The sequence below is a fragment of the Botryllus schlosseri genome, chromosome 1 (assembly GCF_051294905.1).
Source record: "Botryllus schlosseri isolate E-star chromosome 1, Bs_hap1, whole genome shotgun sequence".
NCBI lineage: Eukaryota > Metazoa > Chordata > Ascidiacea > Stolidobranchia > Styelidae > Botryllus > Botryllus schlosseri.
This window is the reverse complement of record NC_137236.1, coordinates 4,577,814-4,596,126: the sequence shown is the minus strand read 5'-3', so window position 1 is coordinate 4,596,126 and position 18,313 is coordinate 4,577,814. Positions and strand designations below refer to the sequence as shown.

Genomic DNA, 18,313 nt, shown 5'->3' with positions numbered 1-18,313 from the left:
TAAAGTTTTAGGCCAGCATGTAACGATTGTAACATGCGACTCCAAGAAGTGTACCAGAACGATCGGCAGCGACAAAACCTTGGCCGAAAGGACTGCCCTTACGCTGACCGAACACTTTGTTATGTATATTCAAAATACATATAGGTATAATTGACCATAGGCGCCTAAATGACTGGCGCAAAATGTTCCTGTCCTGGCAATCTGAACGTCACGAGACAAATAGGCTACCATCCCGCAGGGAATAATTATATGCCAGTGAAGAACTACCAATTTGAAATCGTGTGCATCTTTCAGTTTAGTATGTTTGGGCGATTCTATAATTCTTGATATAGCAGACTGGAGGTCACGAAATAACAAATAACATCATGTAACGAAGTCGTACCTACGGGTCCGCCCGTCCGAATATGATTAATTATTATTTACGTGCCCTACAGTTTCCAAGACACCTCACTCAGCTCTACCGGTAAATCGGTAATTGATAGCAATATATATATGCAATTCCTGATCTTATTGACCTATTTTATTTTGAACTATCGAAAATTTTCGCGCTCCATGCTGGCTCACTGAACGGGGATCCTGATTTCGTGACAGAAGCGAACAACGGCATGGGGGGTCGGTTTATCACCCTATGGGAGCTCAAGACCTAAGTGTTTTGGGGGCCTGACGAAGTGCTGTTTCGTTCCTGCCAACGGGTATACGCCCGAAGATGTTTAATTATTATTGAGTGACACACTACCTTTTCAAGCACAAGTCACTCGGCTCAACTGGTCAATCTGATTACCTGAGCAGAGAGAGGTTAAAAATTGATAGCAATACATATGAAATTCCCGATTATATTGACCGATTCCATCATGAATTATAGAAATTTTTCGCGCTTGGCGCGATTAGTCGAGAGGAACTGCCTAAAACGGACATCCGAGTTACATGATAAATAGTGTTAAACAGCCATCTAGCTTGAGGGGGTCTGGGGGCTTCGAAGTTCTGTTGATCACCCTATGGGAGACCCAAGAGAAACTTATTTTTATGGGGGTTGCTGACGAATTGCCGTTACGGCCCTGGGTATTGAAAACTAATTTACGGATAGATGTGCAACAAGTGACTCACGATTGAATACGGCGAGATGCGTACTGCTTAGCCGGCAAAAAGCAGCATGATTGGTAGTCCTATAGCTCGCGACCCAAGCGCCCGAATAATTTGATATGTCGGTGTTTATCGAAAGCATGCAAGTGTCGCACTGATTCCAAAACTGCGAATTGAAATCTCGCCAGGGCAATAAAACTACTCCGAAATAGCCAGCAAAGGTTGATTGTTCTGAACAACGGGAGCGCGGCAACACAATGAATGGCCAATGGCGTCAAGCGAGTGATCGGAAAAATGCCAATTTTCATATTTTGGTGACTATTTTGGGTTCCTTTCATTGCCTAGGTAGGCTATTCGTGCGGCCCCGGCCGTACTCTTAAATTCTAAAATTGGCCCTGCCACCGAAAATGGTTGGGAACCACTGGTCAAGAGAACTATTGTTATATCAAGTTTAGATTCTGAATCAATTATCAAGATTCGAGATGCAGGTCTTCTTGTTTAATGCAGTCGGATATCAGCAATGGAATAATCAGTATATCCAGTTTTGATCAATTAAAACGATGAGAAGATAGATATATTGCATTTGCTTCCACTAGCAGTTTAAAGCATATCGATGTTAAGCATTAAATGCCAAAATAGAAAATAGCTAATATCATCCATCATTGGCCGATGAATTGATCTTGATTTAACTTAGGGATGCATTAATTCGACTTCAGCATTATAAAATTTATTTTCCTCGATATTGCTTTTTCACCCTCCCGAAACAATCCGCCAATCACCATTTTTCCAAATTAGACTCGAATAGAATTGAAGCTATGATAAACAGGTCTTTCCAAATTAGATTACAATTATCTGAATCGGCGAAAACTTGAAATTGAATCAAGTTCCTTTCATTATTAGAGGAACGAAACATTTCGCTGCACAAGTTGGATTGGCATTAGATTACTGACATTTTGCTCCAATTAGTCTAATTTAACTAGATCAGGTTGTCCAGGTCTGCTAACAACTATAGACATTTACCAACATACTTGAGTCAGGGATATTTTCTGTTTGGTCCTACGTCTGGTGATCAGACAAATTCAAACATTGGTAATGTGATGCATGTTACGATACAGTGATGACATTTAAAATTAAAATAATATTAGGACGATTGCCGAAGTTGAAGACTTTCACAACAAGTTTCAGAACAATTCAAATTCATTTAGCGTTGAAGAATCCATCTTATAAGGGTATTTACAGGCCAAAATCTATGAAGTACTGGTGTATATGGTAGATACGACACATTGATTAGGTAACGATCATTGCTCGTAATAAATGCTTTGATGGTAAAGCTCGACTCAATTGATTCTACCTCAAGAAGATTTTTCGCCATTGGAATCTTTCACGCTACCCCATGACGAAGAAGCAGTGGTAAAACTAGATCATATACACTGGACTGTAGCAGAACTAGAACATTTTCAACTTTTTTTTCAGATTAGACTAGAATTAGAATTATAGCTAAAGATTTTTTTACAAATTAAATTGGAATTATCAAATTCGCAACAGTTGCGAAATTAAATTAAAATCAACATCATAACTTCTTGGTATTCATGCTCATGAATTGGATCTAACTAAAAACTAAAACTAGATGGGACACTGTAAAACCCGCAAAACCCACAAAACCTGTGAAACCCGCCAAACCCGCAGCGTGAGTAGCAGGGTTTTGCGGATAAACGCAGGGTTTTGCGGGTGACAAAGTGGCTTTGGCGGGTGAATAGCAGGGTTTGCGGAGGAATGCCAGGGTTTTGCGGGTGACGAAGTGGGTTTTGCGGTTAACCAGCAGGGTTTTGCTGGTGAATACCCTGCTATTCCCCCGCAAAAGCCATCGGCAAACATCTGTTAGATAATCCAATTTCATCATCATCATTGGTTTATTACAGATTTTATCAGTTCAATACACCACAAAAAATGCGATACAATGAATAGACAGGAAGATATCGAAGCGACTTGGATTTGTCTATGGAATCAGACACCCACCTTGGCCTAGGCCAGTGGTTCCCAACGTGGGCGATTTGGCGGTCCAGGGGGGCGAAAATGACGAAGGGGGCGATAGGGGGGCGAAAATGGACAAAGGGGGCGACAGGGGGCGAAATTAGCCAAGGGGGCGATAGGGGGGCGATGACGCGCCAAAACGACTGACTTTTTTTTTTTTAGTCATCCACCTAGCAATGCGGAGAGAAAAACGTTATTTTGAGCTCTGAGCGGAAAAATATGACTTTTTTTTTTAGCCAACCCGCCGGTGATTACAGTTTGTATGCCCATTTTTCGGTACACAAAATCTGGGGGGGGGGCGATGATCGGTGTTAAGCTTGAAAAGGGGGCGATGGTTCGAAAAAGGTTGGGAACCACTGGCCTAGGCGATGTAAAGAAGAGGCATGCACACTGAATGAAAGTAAAGAAGACAGTAGGCTATAGAAAAAGAAAGCGACAAGAATAGGGCGGCATGTCATGGGAAGCGAGATCGATAGGTCAGTCGTTTCTTCTGGAGTTACACATATCGCCTGGTCTTAGAAAAACGTTGCTAGCTAGGTGTCAAGCCCAGTAATCCATATTTCATGGCCTGGTTAAAATTACCAACGAAAAATGGCTTGGAATATCGCTAAACCCAATAAATCTGCTAGAGACGGTGTATTTCATTAGAACTCTTAACATACTGTGCGAATATTCGCTGTTTCCGGAACTTAGCAGCAAGGACAACATCACCTGACAAATTTGGAAGCTACAGTTGTCTGATTCAACCGTGTCCAGAAGAGTAACAGCAATGTCAGTCGATCTTTTATCGCATGTTCTGAACCACGCTGCCGTGTTTCAGAACATACTTAAGCCTTGCATTGGACGAATCCACCGACTCGACAGACATTACATAGCTAATTATCTGGGTGCATTTTATCTGAGTGGACATATTTCCAGAGCAAATGCTGGCAGGGCAAACGTGGGGAGGGGACCAGTTAAAAACATCCACTTGACAAAGCTGACTTATGTAACTATATTGGTGCAGGGCTCCAGTCATGGAAGAAAAGGAGGAGAGTTGCTTGGTTTGCTCAGAAATGAGCCCGATCACTGTTGCAAATGGCCGCTAGGCGATAAGCGGCACATCTTTTTGTTTCGTAAACAACAACAGAGAGCTCAAAGTGATAATGCATGGCCTGCGTAACGAAAAAGCGACCGTAATTTTATATTTGCGCGCTCACGCATCGAAACAGAGAGTTCGGTTCTCTGCTGGAAGGGTTTGAATGTAGGACTTGGCAACGAATGCAATACACCCTCCATGAAGGGATTGACTTGCGCCACTGGAAGATACATATTCTCACAAAATACAGCAACTGCAGACTTACGAACGTTGTCCATTAATGCTTTAGAATGCATAAAAATGCCCGCAAACGACTGGTAAATAGTCTATAGTAGCCTAAATTTAATAGTAGCCCACAAATACACGATAATAATGTTCTGCGGCCCGCAGCGTCTTTTGCTGATAAAATGCGGCCCGTTATACGAGTGGTTCTAACTGTGCGAGTTTTGTCACCCGCAAAACCCTGCTATTCCCCCGCGAAAGCCGCTTTGTGACCCGCAAAACCCTGATAGTTAACCGCAAAACCCGCTTTGTGACCCGAAAAACCCTGCTATTCACCCGCAAAATCCGATTTGCCACCCGCAAAACCTTTCTATTCAGCCGCGTGATGTATCAGACGTGCAATGAGATAGATTTTTGTAGTTTATGAGACTGGACGAAAATCCTGGGACCAGAATGCAAGTTTGCGTAAGGGTCCGCCATGTTGCATGGTATTCAAATTCATCTTTAACACAACTGACCAAATCTCCATCACTATGATCTGTGGCTACCAAATAGCTGTCTTCATTTGTCCATTTGTCCATTTGTCCATTTGTTCATTTGCTTTTTATTACATTTTGACAAGAATAGGTTTCAGATGATAGTAAAAGACCCAAGATGACTAATGTGGTGGTTAAAGTTGGTGTGTTACGACTTAGTTTCCCTAAAGCTCACCAAATTTTCCAGCACATAAAAAAACTCACCATCATATTTAGAGCGAAGTGCACATTTCAGACCAACTTTCATCCATATACATTCTGGGTAGTTAAATATACTATTACCGAAAAAGTACATTCTATTATCCAACTGCGAAATGTTCAATAACTGCATGCATGGGCAGTGGGCAACTGGCACGGTTACTGAGAGGTTTGGCGCCATCCGAAGGTTTAGGAACGATATCCATATATTTTGAATCGAGTATCAGGCTGTGGAGGATTTCATTGCACTGTTTAACAAAGCTGTAGGTTGATCACAGTTCACAGACTTCTACCGTGGAATATATTCGACTGGGATCACTAGATTTAATACACTAATCAGATCCCAGTACTCCATCGTAAAAGCTGCCCTCGATATCAAAGGACAATCCCAAAGACCCAAACCTAGACTTCCGATGTCGACATCACTACCTTTTTAAATCTCGTGAAATTTAGCACCTGTATCGATGAGCTAATTCCAAACAGGATCACAGAAGTTACGCCATTTTAAAAATTGACAATTTTCCACTCATTGCGGGTCTGAACAGTACTTTGTTTTATCAATACATTAATCAAGGTTTAGCTGATGTTGGAAGACAGTTGAGATTTGTCACTTGGATTTCTCGGTAGCTTGTCTGATAGTCTATATGTCAAAGTGACATTTAAGACCTTACGGCGTAGGGTCAAAGGTTAAATTGAGTGAAAACTTGCTTAATGACCTGGTATGAGTCAAGCATTACAATATTGCTCAAACACATATCAAAATATAAAAACAAGTAGGGTCTCAAGGGGAATTCGTTCAAAGCTGTTTAATTTTGGTCCCAAACCTCTGAAGATATTAAATTGCAGTCTCAGTCCCCGTCTCTCTCAAACGCACTGCATTTGTGCGCAAAGTTTGGAATATGCTAGACCAGGGGTGGGCAAACTACGGTCCGCGGGCCACGTGCGGCCCGAGACAACATCTTGTGCAGCCAGTCAAGGCATTGAATATTTTAATAGAAATAATGATAATGCGCAGTTCAAATCTGATCACTAGAGAGACTAGTTTAAACTTTTTCTTGAGATATTTCATCATGATAATAAGTGATAACCGTATAATATTGCATTTCGAAACATTTCGCTTGCTAAATATCCAGGAAAATCTAATTGTAAATGAATTAGTTCGTATAACAATTGTGATTTCGGGTTAGAATTCCAACTTTTAGTTCTGTACTTGGAAAACTGATTTTGTGCGTGTTATTTAGATTCGTCCTCTCATCTATATGCGCAGTTAGGTGCAAATTGTTCCTAACTTCAGCCTCATTTTAATCATAATCAGTTGTTTGAATCAATACGAAACGCGGAAAGTTGAAGATGAATGCTTTGTAATGGTTAAAGGATCAACTGATAGGTAGCCTACATCGGTTCCTGCGTCTGAGGTAACACAGTCTAAATTACTTCATTGACGCGCTGTGAGGTTCGTGACTGGTGAGGCATGGACCCCCCCCCACACACACACACAAACACCCACGCAAAGTACCTGATAAAGAGACCCAATATGTGAATACCAAGAACAGCGGGTATAGGGAGCATTTTCTCTGCGCAGTGATATCCGCTGCAATTCCACATTCTAAAATATAAGTCGTCGGACTGGTCGCTATTGTGCTAAATGGGCAAGTTTAGACGGATATTAATTACTATCTCTTCAAGTATCGGTATAAATTATCCGAAGCACATGAAAATAGTATCCTTATTTACAGATATTTTTTCAGTAAAAAACACTAGATTTGCCTAATTTCGCAAGAAAATACACTAGGACACTAGGTCAAGTCAAAATACACCACATCTAGTGTAAAATCACTAGGAGTGGCACCACCGACCGCGAACAACGACAACGCAGGCTATGTAAGTATAGCTATCACATACCACAAACACAGCATAAAGGCCACAAAAACGACGATGTAGCCTATGCAAGTAGCTATCACATGCCACAATTTAACGGAAAGTACATAACAGCTACATAAGTAAGGGACTGAATTTGCTCCGCATTACGTATTGGCGGTCGCTACTATATAATTCCTACAGGACTGCTGTATTCCGAAATCCATAGGCAGTTTCGCTGTGTTGCGATTGTCCAATTGTTAGCGAATAGTACATGAGTCAGATTAGTTTGTGCCTCACCTGGCTATTGTTTCTCTGCGATGGCATTGTTTGTAATAAAACCGAATGTCACCTTCCTTGGCGATTTTGGGGGGGTTCTGGTGCTCTGACACTATTAATATTTAGATTTTTGGAATGAGTGTGACGATCAGACATGGGGTGATTACTTCATGAATGTAATCGATTGCGATTACGATTACTTCAGAATCACGCGATTACGATTACGATTACAGCAAAATCAGGAAGTAGTCGATTACGATTACGATTACATTGGAAAAGTAATCATGATTACTCACGATTACATTTATTTTGCTTATTCTAAGAACTAAGCTTACGAGATATATTGGAAGACAATATAAGGCCTATTGATTTAACAACTTTCTTTATAAATGATGCGTCAGTTGCTTGTTACGTCATAATGTAGTCATTTCCCAACAATCTAGGATTTATCGCACCCAACGATTTGCATTCTTGCCAGCTAAGTCCGTAACTGCCGCAACCAAAAATCACCAATAGTGTGGGGAGCGAGCTCTAAGTGGAATCAAAAATACTTCGTAAACCAACATAAATTATAGAATATTTTCGAGAGATTTAATTAACTTGAAATTTTTTTCGAGCTTCGCGATTTAAATGTTTCTAGACTTTTGTGATTCATACCTGTCCCCCTCAAGAAAAAAACATGCATAATTTATCGTAATAGGCATTTGGGAGCCGGTCATTACCGCGTCACGACACACCAAAAGACATATGCAGTTTGGGCCAATATGCGACTCCACGGAGTGTGTTACTAAAGAAAGACTTTTCCGAAACTTAGGGTATTTGTCCATTGTCAATATCCGCGCTGGGTGGGCGTGACTAATAGTGCTGTCCTTCCAATCTGAGCCCACAATGCAAATGCCAACCGAGGGCACCCACAGACGAATATAGACATGACAATTTGTGTGAAAGTCTCACGAAGGTTTTTTTTTTTGTCTGCTATACGTTTGGGCGACTGCAACATCTTTTTATTACTTAAAGGATCGGAGGTCACGATTTAACAACATACCAGATGGTAATGATTATGAATTACGTCCCCCGGATTTACAAGTAAATCTGACCATCGGGGACTGGAGAGGATCAAAAATGATGATTAGGGTTGCATTTAAAACAAACGGTGTTCCAAAACACTTTCTTTAAAACATGTTTTAAGCAGTGTTATAAACCAAGGCCTTTAAAAAACAATATTGTGTTTTTTTAGTTATGAAATTATGCCATAATTGTGTGAATACTTTCCAAAAAAACATGCTGTATGGGCCTACGGACAATCACCATCCGATATAGCCAACGTATATCGATATGGGATGGTTGAAACCACCAAAATAGTCGGTTCAACAGCAATAGTACATATATTTCGTCACATGAGCTAAATTTACTCTATATTTTCAATTGTCAATGTCAATCCACCAAGACATCAAAATAGAATATTCGTGACGTCATGGCTTAAAGGAAAACAATTAAACATGTTTTAAACAAGGTATTTGTTTTAATCATTTTTTTTTAAATTGACTTTCGTTTTAACTGCAACCCTAAATACAATGCAATTACCAATATTATTGACGAAATTCAGTCTTGAACTAGAAAAATGACCATGGGGCCCAAGACTCACGTTTGGAGTCGGGGACGAATTGCTGTTTTGGTCTGATTTTAGCTACAATAACCCACGCGCACACTGTGAATAAGCGGATGGCTATGTCAGCAGGTCCGAATATTGAGTAAATAAGTGTGAAATATCGATTGGCGCCCGTTTCAAGTAGAGTCATATGAGAATAAGATAAAGGAAACATAATATTCTACCTTCAACTCAATACAGATACTGCCAGCTACCGTTACTAGAAACGGCAAAGACCGTCTCGGTTATAATATATGTCAGCAGCTGTTGATCTTTATTTGTTCGTTGTGGAAACCGTAATATTTTATTTGACGAGTACAAAAATTTAGGGATGGTGTGAACGTGAGGTTCACGTTCGCGTTCTGTGTGTGAACCTCGAGAATTTAGAGGTTCACGTTCACAACAGAACCTTGGTAGGTTCTGCACTGTGAACCTTTTTGGTAAATTACAATTTTCCATTCATTATAAGATCTTTGGTTCAAATTTATTGCATTTCAACTGCGGGCCACTCTATGCATGGCAATGGCAGCGTAGAAAATCAATACTAATCGAGCATGCACCTTGACAATTTTAAAAGTTTTACTTGCTTTGTTACAAAAATGTTCTCGAAATATCCAGCTTTCCGTTCGTGAATATTTAGTGACTCTCTGCTGTGAGCTTGACCCACAATCGCACAACATCACGAGCGAAATACGTAGTCAGCGAATGATGCTTATTGAACCAATCAATTACATTGATATCGTTTTCTGGTGTAACCTAGCAGGCGTACGGGGTCAATTTTGACTTCATATCTTTACTGTCCCATTAAAACCAAAACCGTGCGTTTAAGGTGTTGGCTACTGCTGTATAACTTGTTGTTGTTTGTGGTATCGGTAGCCAGTATAGAAACCCGTTTTACACTCTGCTCATTATTAATTATTGTCAATGTAGCAATACTCAGACGCCGAATACCGCATTGTCCGGTGAGGCCTAGACCGTTAAGCCCCAAGCTTATATTCCCTGGTAAGTCCTCGTCGAAATTGTTGACAAAGCGACGGAATGTATTGATTTTATGGGATTATTATATTCTTTGACTACCGCGGTTGATACATTCAGCAACGTTTGAAACGCCAGTATGTACTTCAGCATTGTGGCATTATGTGGCCCGTGTCGTCGCTAGGTGTCGTGTACATTATTATAAGCTATCACTTCATTGAAAGATAGGGTTGGAATTAGCAATATGACGTCGCGTGACGTCATGAGGTTCACGTTCGCGTTCACACAGAACCTTTCAAAAAGGTTCGCGTTCACACGAACCTGAACCTTTCAGAGGTTCACACCATCCCTATACAAAATTTCAAATCTTTGTATGGTGTACGTTGTACGTACGTACATGCTACATAGGCCTGCTGTTCGCCAAGCAGCAACGGTCAAACTACGTATAACTAAGAATAACCATTAACCAAACATCAATACATAAGTTACTATATATGACACTAGGCAGAGTGGGGATTATTATCCTGCTGCGAGGTAGTGGCGTCTAAAGTGCATTGATAATCCGATATTCACAGCGGTGTGTGTTATTACAATCACACAACAATGTACCTCGAATACCTATTTACTATGTGTGGATACTTCTTACGCAATGACGAGCAAAGCTAATACTTCTGACGTAATAATGAGGAGTAGCGTTTGAAAATCAGACGTTTGTGCTATCACTAACCTCGTATAATATATGTTCATTGTTCAATAATGTTCAGTTTATGTCATAGTCCTTGTACAAATAAAAAGTAATCGTTCTTTCACAAAGAAATCGAATAAATATGGGAAGTAGTCGATTACGATTACGATTACTTCGGATTTTTCTCGAATGTAATCGATTGCGATTACGATTACTTCAAAATGCTGTAATCGTCGTAATCGATTACGATTACTAATCGCGATTACCCCATGTCTGGTGACGATAGCATTTGATTGATACCATTTGTTATGAATTACGAGATATTTATGATGAATTGCAATGTCGCAGGTGAGGCACGACGCGCACGTGCCTCACCTGTGCCCAACTCTCCTTTCGCGCTGTATTTTCAATAAGAATTATGCAAATTGATAATGTTGGGTGAAAAAATGTTCAAATTTAGTTATTTATGAACATCGATGTAAAATATTGATAATCATCGACTCATAGAGGGTTTTCACGATTTTCACTTACTCACCCTGAAGACAGGTGAGGCACTGCCTCAACTGCCTCATTGGACCGCACGTCACTGTAATACTTATTGTATTGAATTCGTTGTTCTAATCCGAATCCGAACATCCTAATTAGAGGTCTAATGTACCAAATTATGAGGTTCTATATCAGTGGTCGGGAACCTATGGCTCGCGAGCCATATATGGCTCTTTTGGGTACAAGATATGGCTATTTGCCAAATATTTATTTGTGTACTTAATTGATCAATATTGCAGCGACTTGTTGGTAAATTTTCATCACGGCTGGAATAATTATTCTCGTGACGGTATAAACATGTCTTTGAGAGATAAAAACAATAATGCCGTTTTCATGTTTAGGGGCTTAGTCCCCCTCTTTTCAAAATCATAAAATTTAGGTTACTGTCACGCCGGCGGTCAATACCACTCGCGAATTCTATGTACTCGACTCGAAATCTTGAATTGTGCGACACGTTGATTAATCAAAGAGGATAGCAGACATGGTGACGCCCATTTCAAAACGCAGTTTTGTCTTTGTCTTTTGTCCCACTGTCTTTCTGATCTACGGCGCGAAATGAACTGCCGTGGACGTGACATTCACAATTACAAACAACGCCATAGCTATCTACGTTCTTGATTAGTAAAGCTCTGTGGTACCGGCGATAAAATGTATGCGTGAAACGCAACGTTATGTTACCGCCGAATACCTTAACAATTGAGAAGTCGATAAGTATTTAAATTTTCGGAATCAGGGTGACAGTTACATTCGATATCAGTTATATTAAATTCTAAGATACTTACGATGAATTGCGTTATCAATGGTGAGACTTGGCCCGTCTGTGCCTTACCGCTCGTTCCGAGCTTTATTTTCTTACAATGCATACCCGTTTTTACAGAGAAAATATGACGCACAAAGGAATCCCATGTATAGTGAGCAGAGATGCCACTGGGATATTTCGGAAAAACCCAGATGTGGAGGCGAAATAAACCCATAAAAACCCAGATCCTATATTTCACTCAAAAGACACGAGATAGCTGTGAAAGTGGAGCCTGATAGTCGTCGAATACACTCATACAGTCATTGAAGCCTTTGATATTGAATTTACAACAGTTCATAATACACATTTTGCTTGGTTAATACTGCGAATCGCACAAAAACATGTTGTGTTCCTCTCAACACATCGCAATGAAACAATTGTGGCGCACCGTGAATACTTAATAGTGTACCTGTACTAATTATATCATCGCGCTGCGAAAGTTCAATGCAATGCCATCCATTCCCTATTTCTAAGGATGATTTCATGTATTTTCAGCGACCTGGATGGATTGAAAGTAGCTTTCGATTGATTAATCCAACGACAATCACTTTTATTTGGAATAAACACAGACCAATGTATAGTGAAAATAAATACCGTAACTGCCAAATCATGAAATTCAGGGTTAGGGTTAGGGTTCGAATGTGCTGATATCCAATGCCTCTGATTAACTTGCTAGGGTGTCCAACTAACTAACTCTCTCTCTCTCTCTGGGTGTTCTCTCTCTCTCTCTCTGGGTGTTCTCTCTCTCTCTCTCTCTGGGTGTTCGTTCTCTCTCTCTCTCTCTCTCTCTGGGTGTTCGTTCTCTCTCTCTCTCTCTCTCTCTGGGTGTTCGTTCTCTCTCTCTCTCTCTCTCTCTCTCTGGGTGTCCCTGTTGGAACTATAAATATACTCAGATAACAATAGGATTATATAAGTCGAATCATCACTTGGTCTGTTCATGTCCTTGTGCATACCGCATACAGTTACATGATATTTATCGATACATGCCGAATTGTTCACCAAGTGCCGAGTTCTCTACTGGCAATCGTCCTATATGAACATGACTTTCTGCGACCTGGATGTTACCATTCAATGAAGCTCCATCGCATCAAGCGGAAGCCTCTTATTTTAGTAGTGAAATAGATTCTCAACACTTTGTCGTTACAATAACAGCAAAATTCATCGACAATGGCGAACTGAAGTGCGTGGATTTCATGATATTGCGACCATACGAATCTAATAATTAATTTTTGAACGTAATACTGACCTGGCGAACTGGATGTTGAAAAAAAACCAGATTTCAAGGATAAAAACCCAGAAACCCAGGTGATGCTCAAAAAACCCAGATGTGGGTGGAAAAACCCAGGAGTGGCATCTCTGGTAGTGAGTTCGAATTACCGCTACCATGACGTGTAGAATTTTCAATTATGACGTAACAGTTGATTGGCAGGTATGGCTCTTTGGGAGTTGAGATGGAAAAAATAGGGCCAATATGGCTCTTCGGACAAAAAAGGTTCCCGGCCACTGTTCTGTATGAATCAACCGAATTAATGAAATGTCTGAGACAACAGTAAATTATGTTGATGTCATCCCTAACAAATGAGCTTGAAGAAGGTAAGTTTACCACAGTAACGCTTTTACTAAAACGTTTTTTAAGGTAACATGCTATTAAGCGGTAACCAAACCCAGAATTAGCATATCCATGACACCAGGGCCGGCCAACCCGTGGCCCACGGGCCACATGTGGCCCGCCAGACAGTATTGAGTGGCCCGCGAGGTAATTTCCGAAATCAGTAATATTATCAAAAATGGATTGCACAGATTGTAAACTTGCAAGGCCAACCAAAAATTTGATTAGTCTGGCCGCAACTCTTGAGATTTGATGAATAAAATATCAGTTCCGACGCATTGGCAGATCCATGAGCCATTCACATTTTGGTAGATCTTCGTACACTACAATAAAGCAGAATACTTTGCGATAGATTTATCATAAGTAAAAATCCAATACACGCTTCGCTCAACATGTTGTCATTCGATTTTTTGCTTTTAATATTGTTACCCCTTTGTGAAAATGAAAGAACGCCTAATGTATCGGATGGAGTGTAACTATATTCGCGATTACGAGACAAAGTGTCATTCAACATATGCGACCTTGCGTTTGCGCTTGCAGAAACACCGTCGACTATGAAACCTAGGCCCAAAATGATTGACGCATGTTGGTCAAAGCTTCCGATATCGATATGTCCAGGCGCCGAATAGTCTATTCCTTGCAAACTGAGCCCAGCGATATGCAGCCAGCCCGCAATATAGTCAAGTGACAATATTATTGACCTACGAACTTCGAAAAATTTTCGCGCTTGGCGCGGCTGGTGGCCCGCGCAATAGTTCGCCAATCAAATGTGGCCCTTGGGCTAAAAAGGTTGGCCACCCCTGCATGACACGATCACTTCTCACTTATTCAAATTTCCAACTTGTCATAAGAATCGGCAAAACCTACTTCCATCCCCAATGTTGACGAATTGATTGAGGATGACCACTGACCAGCTAATAAAAAGGCTAACACATGTGCGTTATCATCAAATCAAGGTTTAAATTGTTTTATTCCATATCCATGTATTATCTCCATGTCGCCATGATTACTATATAATCATACTATCATACGATCATATTATAATGCGGCCCGCGAGCTGAAAAGTTTGCCCACTCCTGTGCTAGACCCTAATGTCACTTAGCTATCTGTCAATAACGATGAAGAAGCGCGGTATCTCATCATAACTACAGCACATTCATAATACCTTCGGAAGCCTAAATATATATTAATGATATAAATGTCTGCGCTGCAGCCAACAGCGCGTGAAAATAAATATCGTGAATCCTAAAACTCGCAGCAATTATTTCTAGAGATCTACCAGAATATTTGGGAAACGAAAGCATGATATCGCTAGTTATATTCGATTCTGCTCGGGCGTTAATTCATTACTGCGCAATGTGAAGTCTGCCTATATCAGTCATACCATTTGAGCAACCTATTACTACGGCATTCTGAAAACTGTACTGTTCAACTTGAAATAGTGTCAACCAGAGTAATAGCGTTCTTAGTCTGAAATGTTACGCCCTATGCGTTCGTTATAGCCTTGGGCAACGATATCATGATCGCTGTGAAAAATGAAACGAGGCAAACTTCACGATCCGGAAAAGCAGTCTACCGTGGAAAAGTGTAGCGAATGTTTAGGAAATAAAAACCGTCTACATTTGAGTTGTATGTCCATTGTCCAAGTATCAGATATTAAACTGAATAATGGTTGTTTGAGAATATGTAAGACGCCGAAAGGCGTTATCTTTATTGCTTATGTATTTTAGCAGCAGCTTTTTGCGTATATAATGCAATTGGTATATTTGCAGGGTTTATGTTGTTGCTAGACCGCACGAACTTACTACAACAGGGGTAGGCAATTACTTTACTCCGCGGGCCAACTGAGAAGTGGATATACGTTGACGGGCCGAGTGAAAAATTTCAACTATTCTTCAGCGTCTTTTGATTTCATTTATAAATTACACTGTTAATAAATGTTGCTCAGGAAATGAGAAATTAACGGTAAATTAAAATATATCTATTTGCCGTCATGATTCTAAACAATGTGAAACATGATACATTTCTAACTCTCTTTAAACCCATATACACGTTCTTCTATTACGTGGTTCTCCAAGTTTTTTGGAACGCGTCCCTTTATGATAGTGAAAAATTTCGCGCCCTCTTCTGATGTCACAAGATCTTAACAAGTGCAATCAGATTGCTTGCAATCCCAACGGATAGTTTAATGACATGGAAGTTTTGATGAGTGGATTCTGAAATATCAGAGTCGGGCAATATAAAGAGTAATAACTGTAGCCTGGGGTAAATCGCGCGGAGCGCGAAAAATCATATTTAATAGTAACAAAACGAATAACGCGATATTTCAACGGAAATTCTCGAGACTCGTTATATTACGTACAAGGTTGTCAAACTCCTCGTCTCAAATTTTTGAACGCACCGACCACCACTATCTTCCTCACATAAATCTGATTCCCGCAGCATACAACTTTACTTCGAGAATGATACCCCAGTGTTCGTGAAACGATTTCCATGTAATTTGTGTATTGACATGTCATGAAAATCGCTAGTTCCACTTTTAATTCAGTATAATGGACTTCAAGTGTCTTTTACCTCGAGTCGAGTAGCGACGCCGACTTTTATTTAACCAGTACTACATGACTCACACTGACCATATTTGGTTAGAAATGAGATAATATAGTATATCAGCAATGCGAAGGATTCGTCTCACAAAGTCAAAGTTTTGGTAAAAATGACTGGAACTCGAAATTGAGGAGTAATACCTGAGATATCCAGACAGACAAGACACGCCTAATAATACACAGTATGTTTTGAATCGAACTTGATTCTGTGGCGAATTGAAACTGACTCGACTTGACTCGAGTGATATCTACAAAAGTGAGACTTGGAACCTCGTAAATTGGTTACAGCCTTGATGAAAAGACAATCAGTTGCAGAGCTTAGCGATTTCATTTGCTAATGCATAAATTTATTGTAAAAGTCGATTTCGCAACCACACAAAATTGCATCAAGAATATCACGAATCATCATCTATAGTAGAGTCGCCAAACACGAGTCTTTCCGAATACAATCTGCGTATCGTAAGCGAGCTCCCACACAATGATTCCATCTGTATTTGTAGGATGTGAAGTTACGTTGCTGTTCGATGTAAATCACGGTTCTCATCAGAGGACACAGAATCCCTTTTGTGTGGTCCTACTCTCCTGCATGATTGAAAACACATATTAAAGCAAAGGTGCTCAATATACTCATGTAGAAGTAACCTCGTGAATTTAAAACAAACAAGTAGTAGGTGGTCAAGGTAGACGGCGATGCTACTCATGTAAAAGTAACTTCTCAAATATTTAACTAATTACAAGTAGAAGTAACGACATAAATTTATACTCAGTTACAGGCAAAAGTATTCCCACTTCGAACCAACCGCGGTTTAAGCAAAACTGCTCACCTTTGATACATTGAATTTTATAAAGTTTAAAGTAGTTTTTACTACTGTTATGAGTGACATTGTCACAACAACTAAGCAAAAGTAGTCCGTCTATCATGGGAAACAGAATTTATTTTGGTAAATTGCATCTATTGGTAATGTAATCGGTCATTTTGTATTAGTCGTGAACATGAATTTTGCCATTTCTAATGTAGCCAACTACGATCAGTTACTAAAAGTATGCGACGTCTTGAACAAATATACTTTTCAAAACTACTCGATTTGACTACCTTTCCAACCATCCTTCTCTACTTCTACTTCAAGTGGCCCTGACAAGTCCTGGGAATCACTACTCCCACTAGTGATTTAGTAGAAATAGTATAGATGTATGCAATTGGCAATAACATTTTGATATTACTTGCCAGAAGTAGTCTGTAAAACGTACTTCAATTTTCACAAATCACTAGAGTAGGTTTTACCTACTTGCACTATTGCTTCGAGTAGATATGACTTTAAACTACTTCCACTTGACAGTCTCAAGTGTGAAAAGTAAGCGGCCTTGTTTAAAATCTATCAGGTAGAAGTAATGTATTCTAAAATCAGACCGAATAAGTAACTGTTGTGATATTGTATCATTAGCATTATATTACTTTCATTTCCAATCAAATCACAAATCAATACAACGCACCTTGGACAAATGCCCAGACATGTCGTTGCGGAAATACATGAGCAAGGTTACTTCCTTGGTTAGGGTGATCACGTGTTGTTGTAGTGTGTAGTAAGATTCTGCCATGTCTTCGTCAATATACTGTAATTGCTCGTCGTTGGTGTGCAGAAATATTGGCGTGCTATCGTTGTAAAGCACTCCGTTGTTGTTGTCCCATCGTAGGTAACCTGAAATTGGAATCAAATCTATCAAAATCTTGCAAGTATTTGAACGACGGCCATTGTAAGGAAAATATCGAAATTTTATTTGAATCAATGAATATTTTCCAGCTATTTCAAGGCCAGCTATAGTAAGAACCATATTAGGATATTTACAGGCATTCTTGAGCAGCGAAATGTTATGATATGTAACACATAATTGTATATTACATTAACATTATTGAAGTTGTATTTGGCAATAGTTCATGTTAGTTGGCAAGAGGTGATGAAAACCATTAGTTGGACAAGTAGAAAATCAGCTTATTCAATTTGGATTAGAATTACTGAATTCGCAAAATCTACCGAATCGAATCAAATTCCTAATTGGTAAAAAATATAACAAAAATAGAGTTCCATTTGCATCATCAAATCATTCCCATAAGCATGAAAATGTCAAATGCTTCATCACCAAGCTGTGCTCGTTTTGCGCGATACAGCTC

The 18,313-nt window shown here is 39.9% G+C and overlaps 2 protein-coding genes and 1 long non-coding RNA gene across 4 annotated transcripts in view; 2 read left to right on the top strand and 1 right to left on the bottom strand.

Annotated features, from left to right (window-relative positions):
* The window catches only part of LOC145443231 (serine/threonine-protein kinase PLK1-like), a 430,606-nt gene that overhangs the window by 117,057 nt on the left and 295,236 nt on the right, over positions 1-18,313 (top strand). The gene's annotated exons all lie outside the window — the stretch shown is intronic.
* The window catches only part of LOC145436146 (serine/threonine-protein kinase PLK1-like), a 992,061-nt gene that overhangs the window by 740,586 nt on the left and 233,162 nt on the right, over positions 1-18,313 (top strand). The window lies entirely within an intron of this gene.
* The window catches only part of LOC145446767 (uncharacterized), a 50,102-nt gene that overhangs the window by 12,356 nt on the left and 19,433 nt on the right, over positions 1-18,313 (bottom strand). The window lies entirely within an intron of this gene.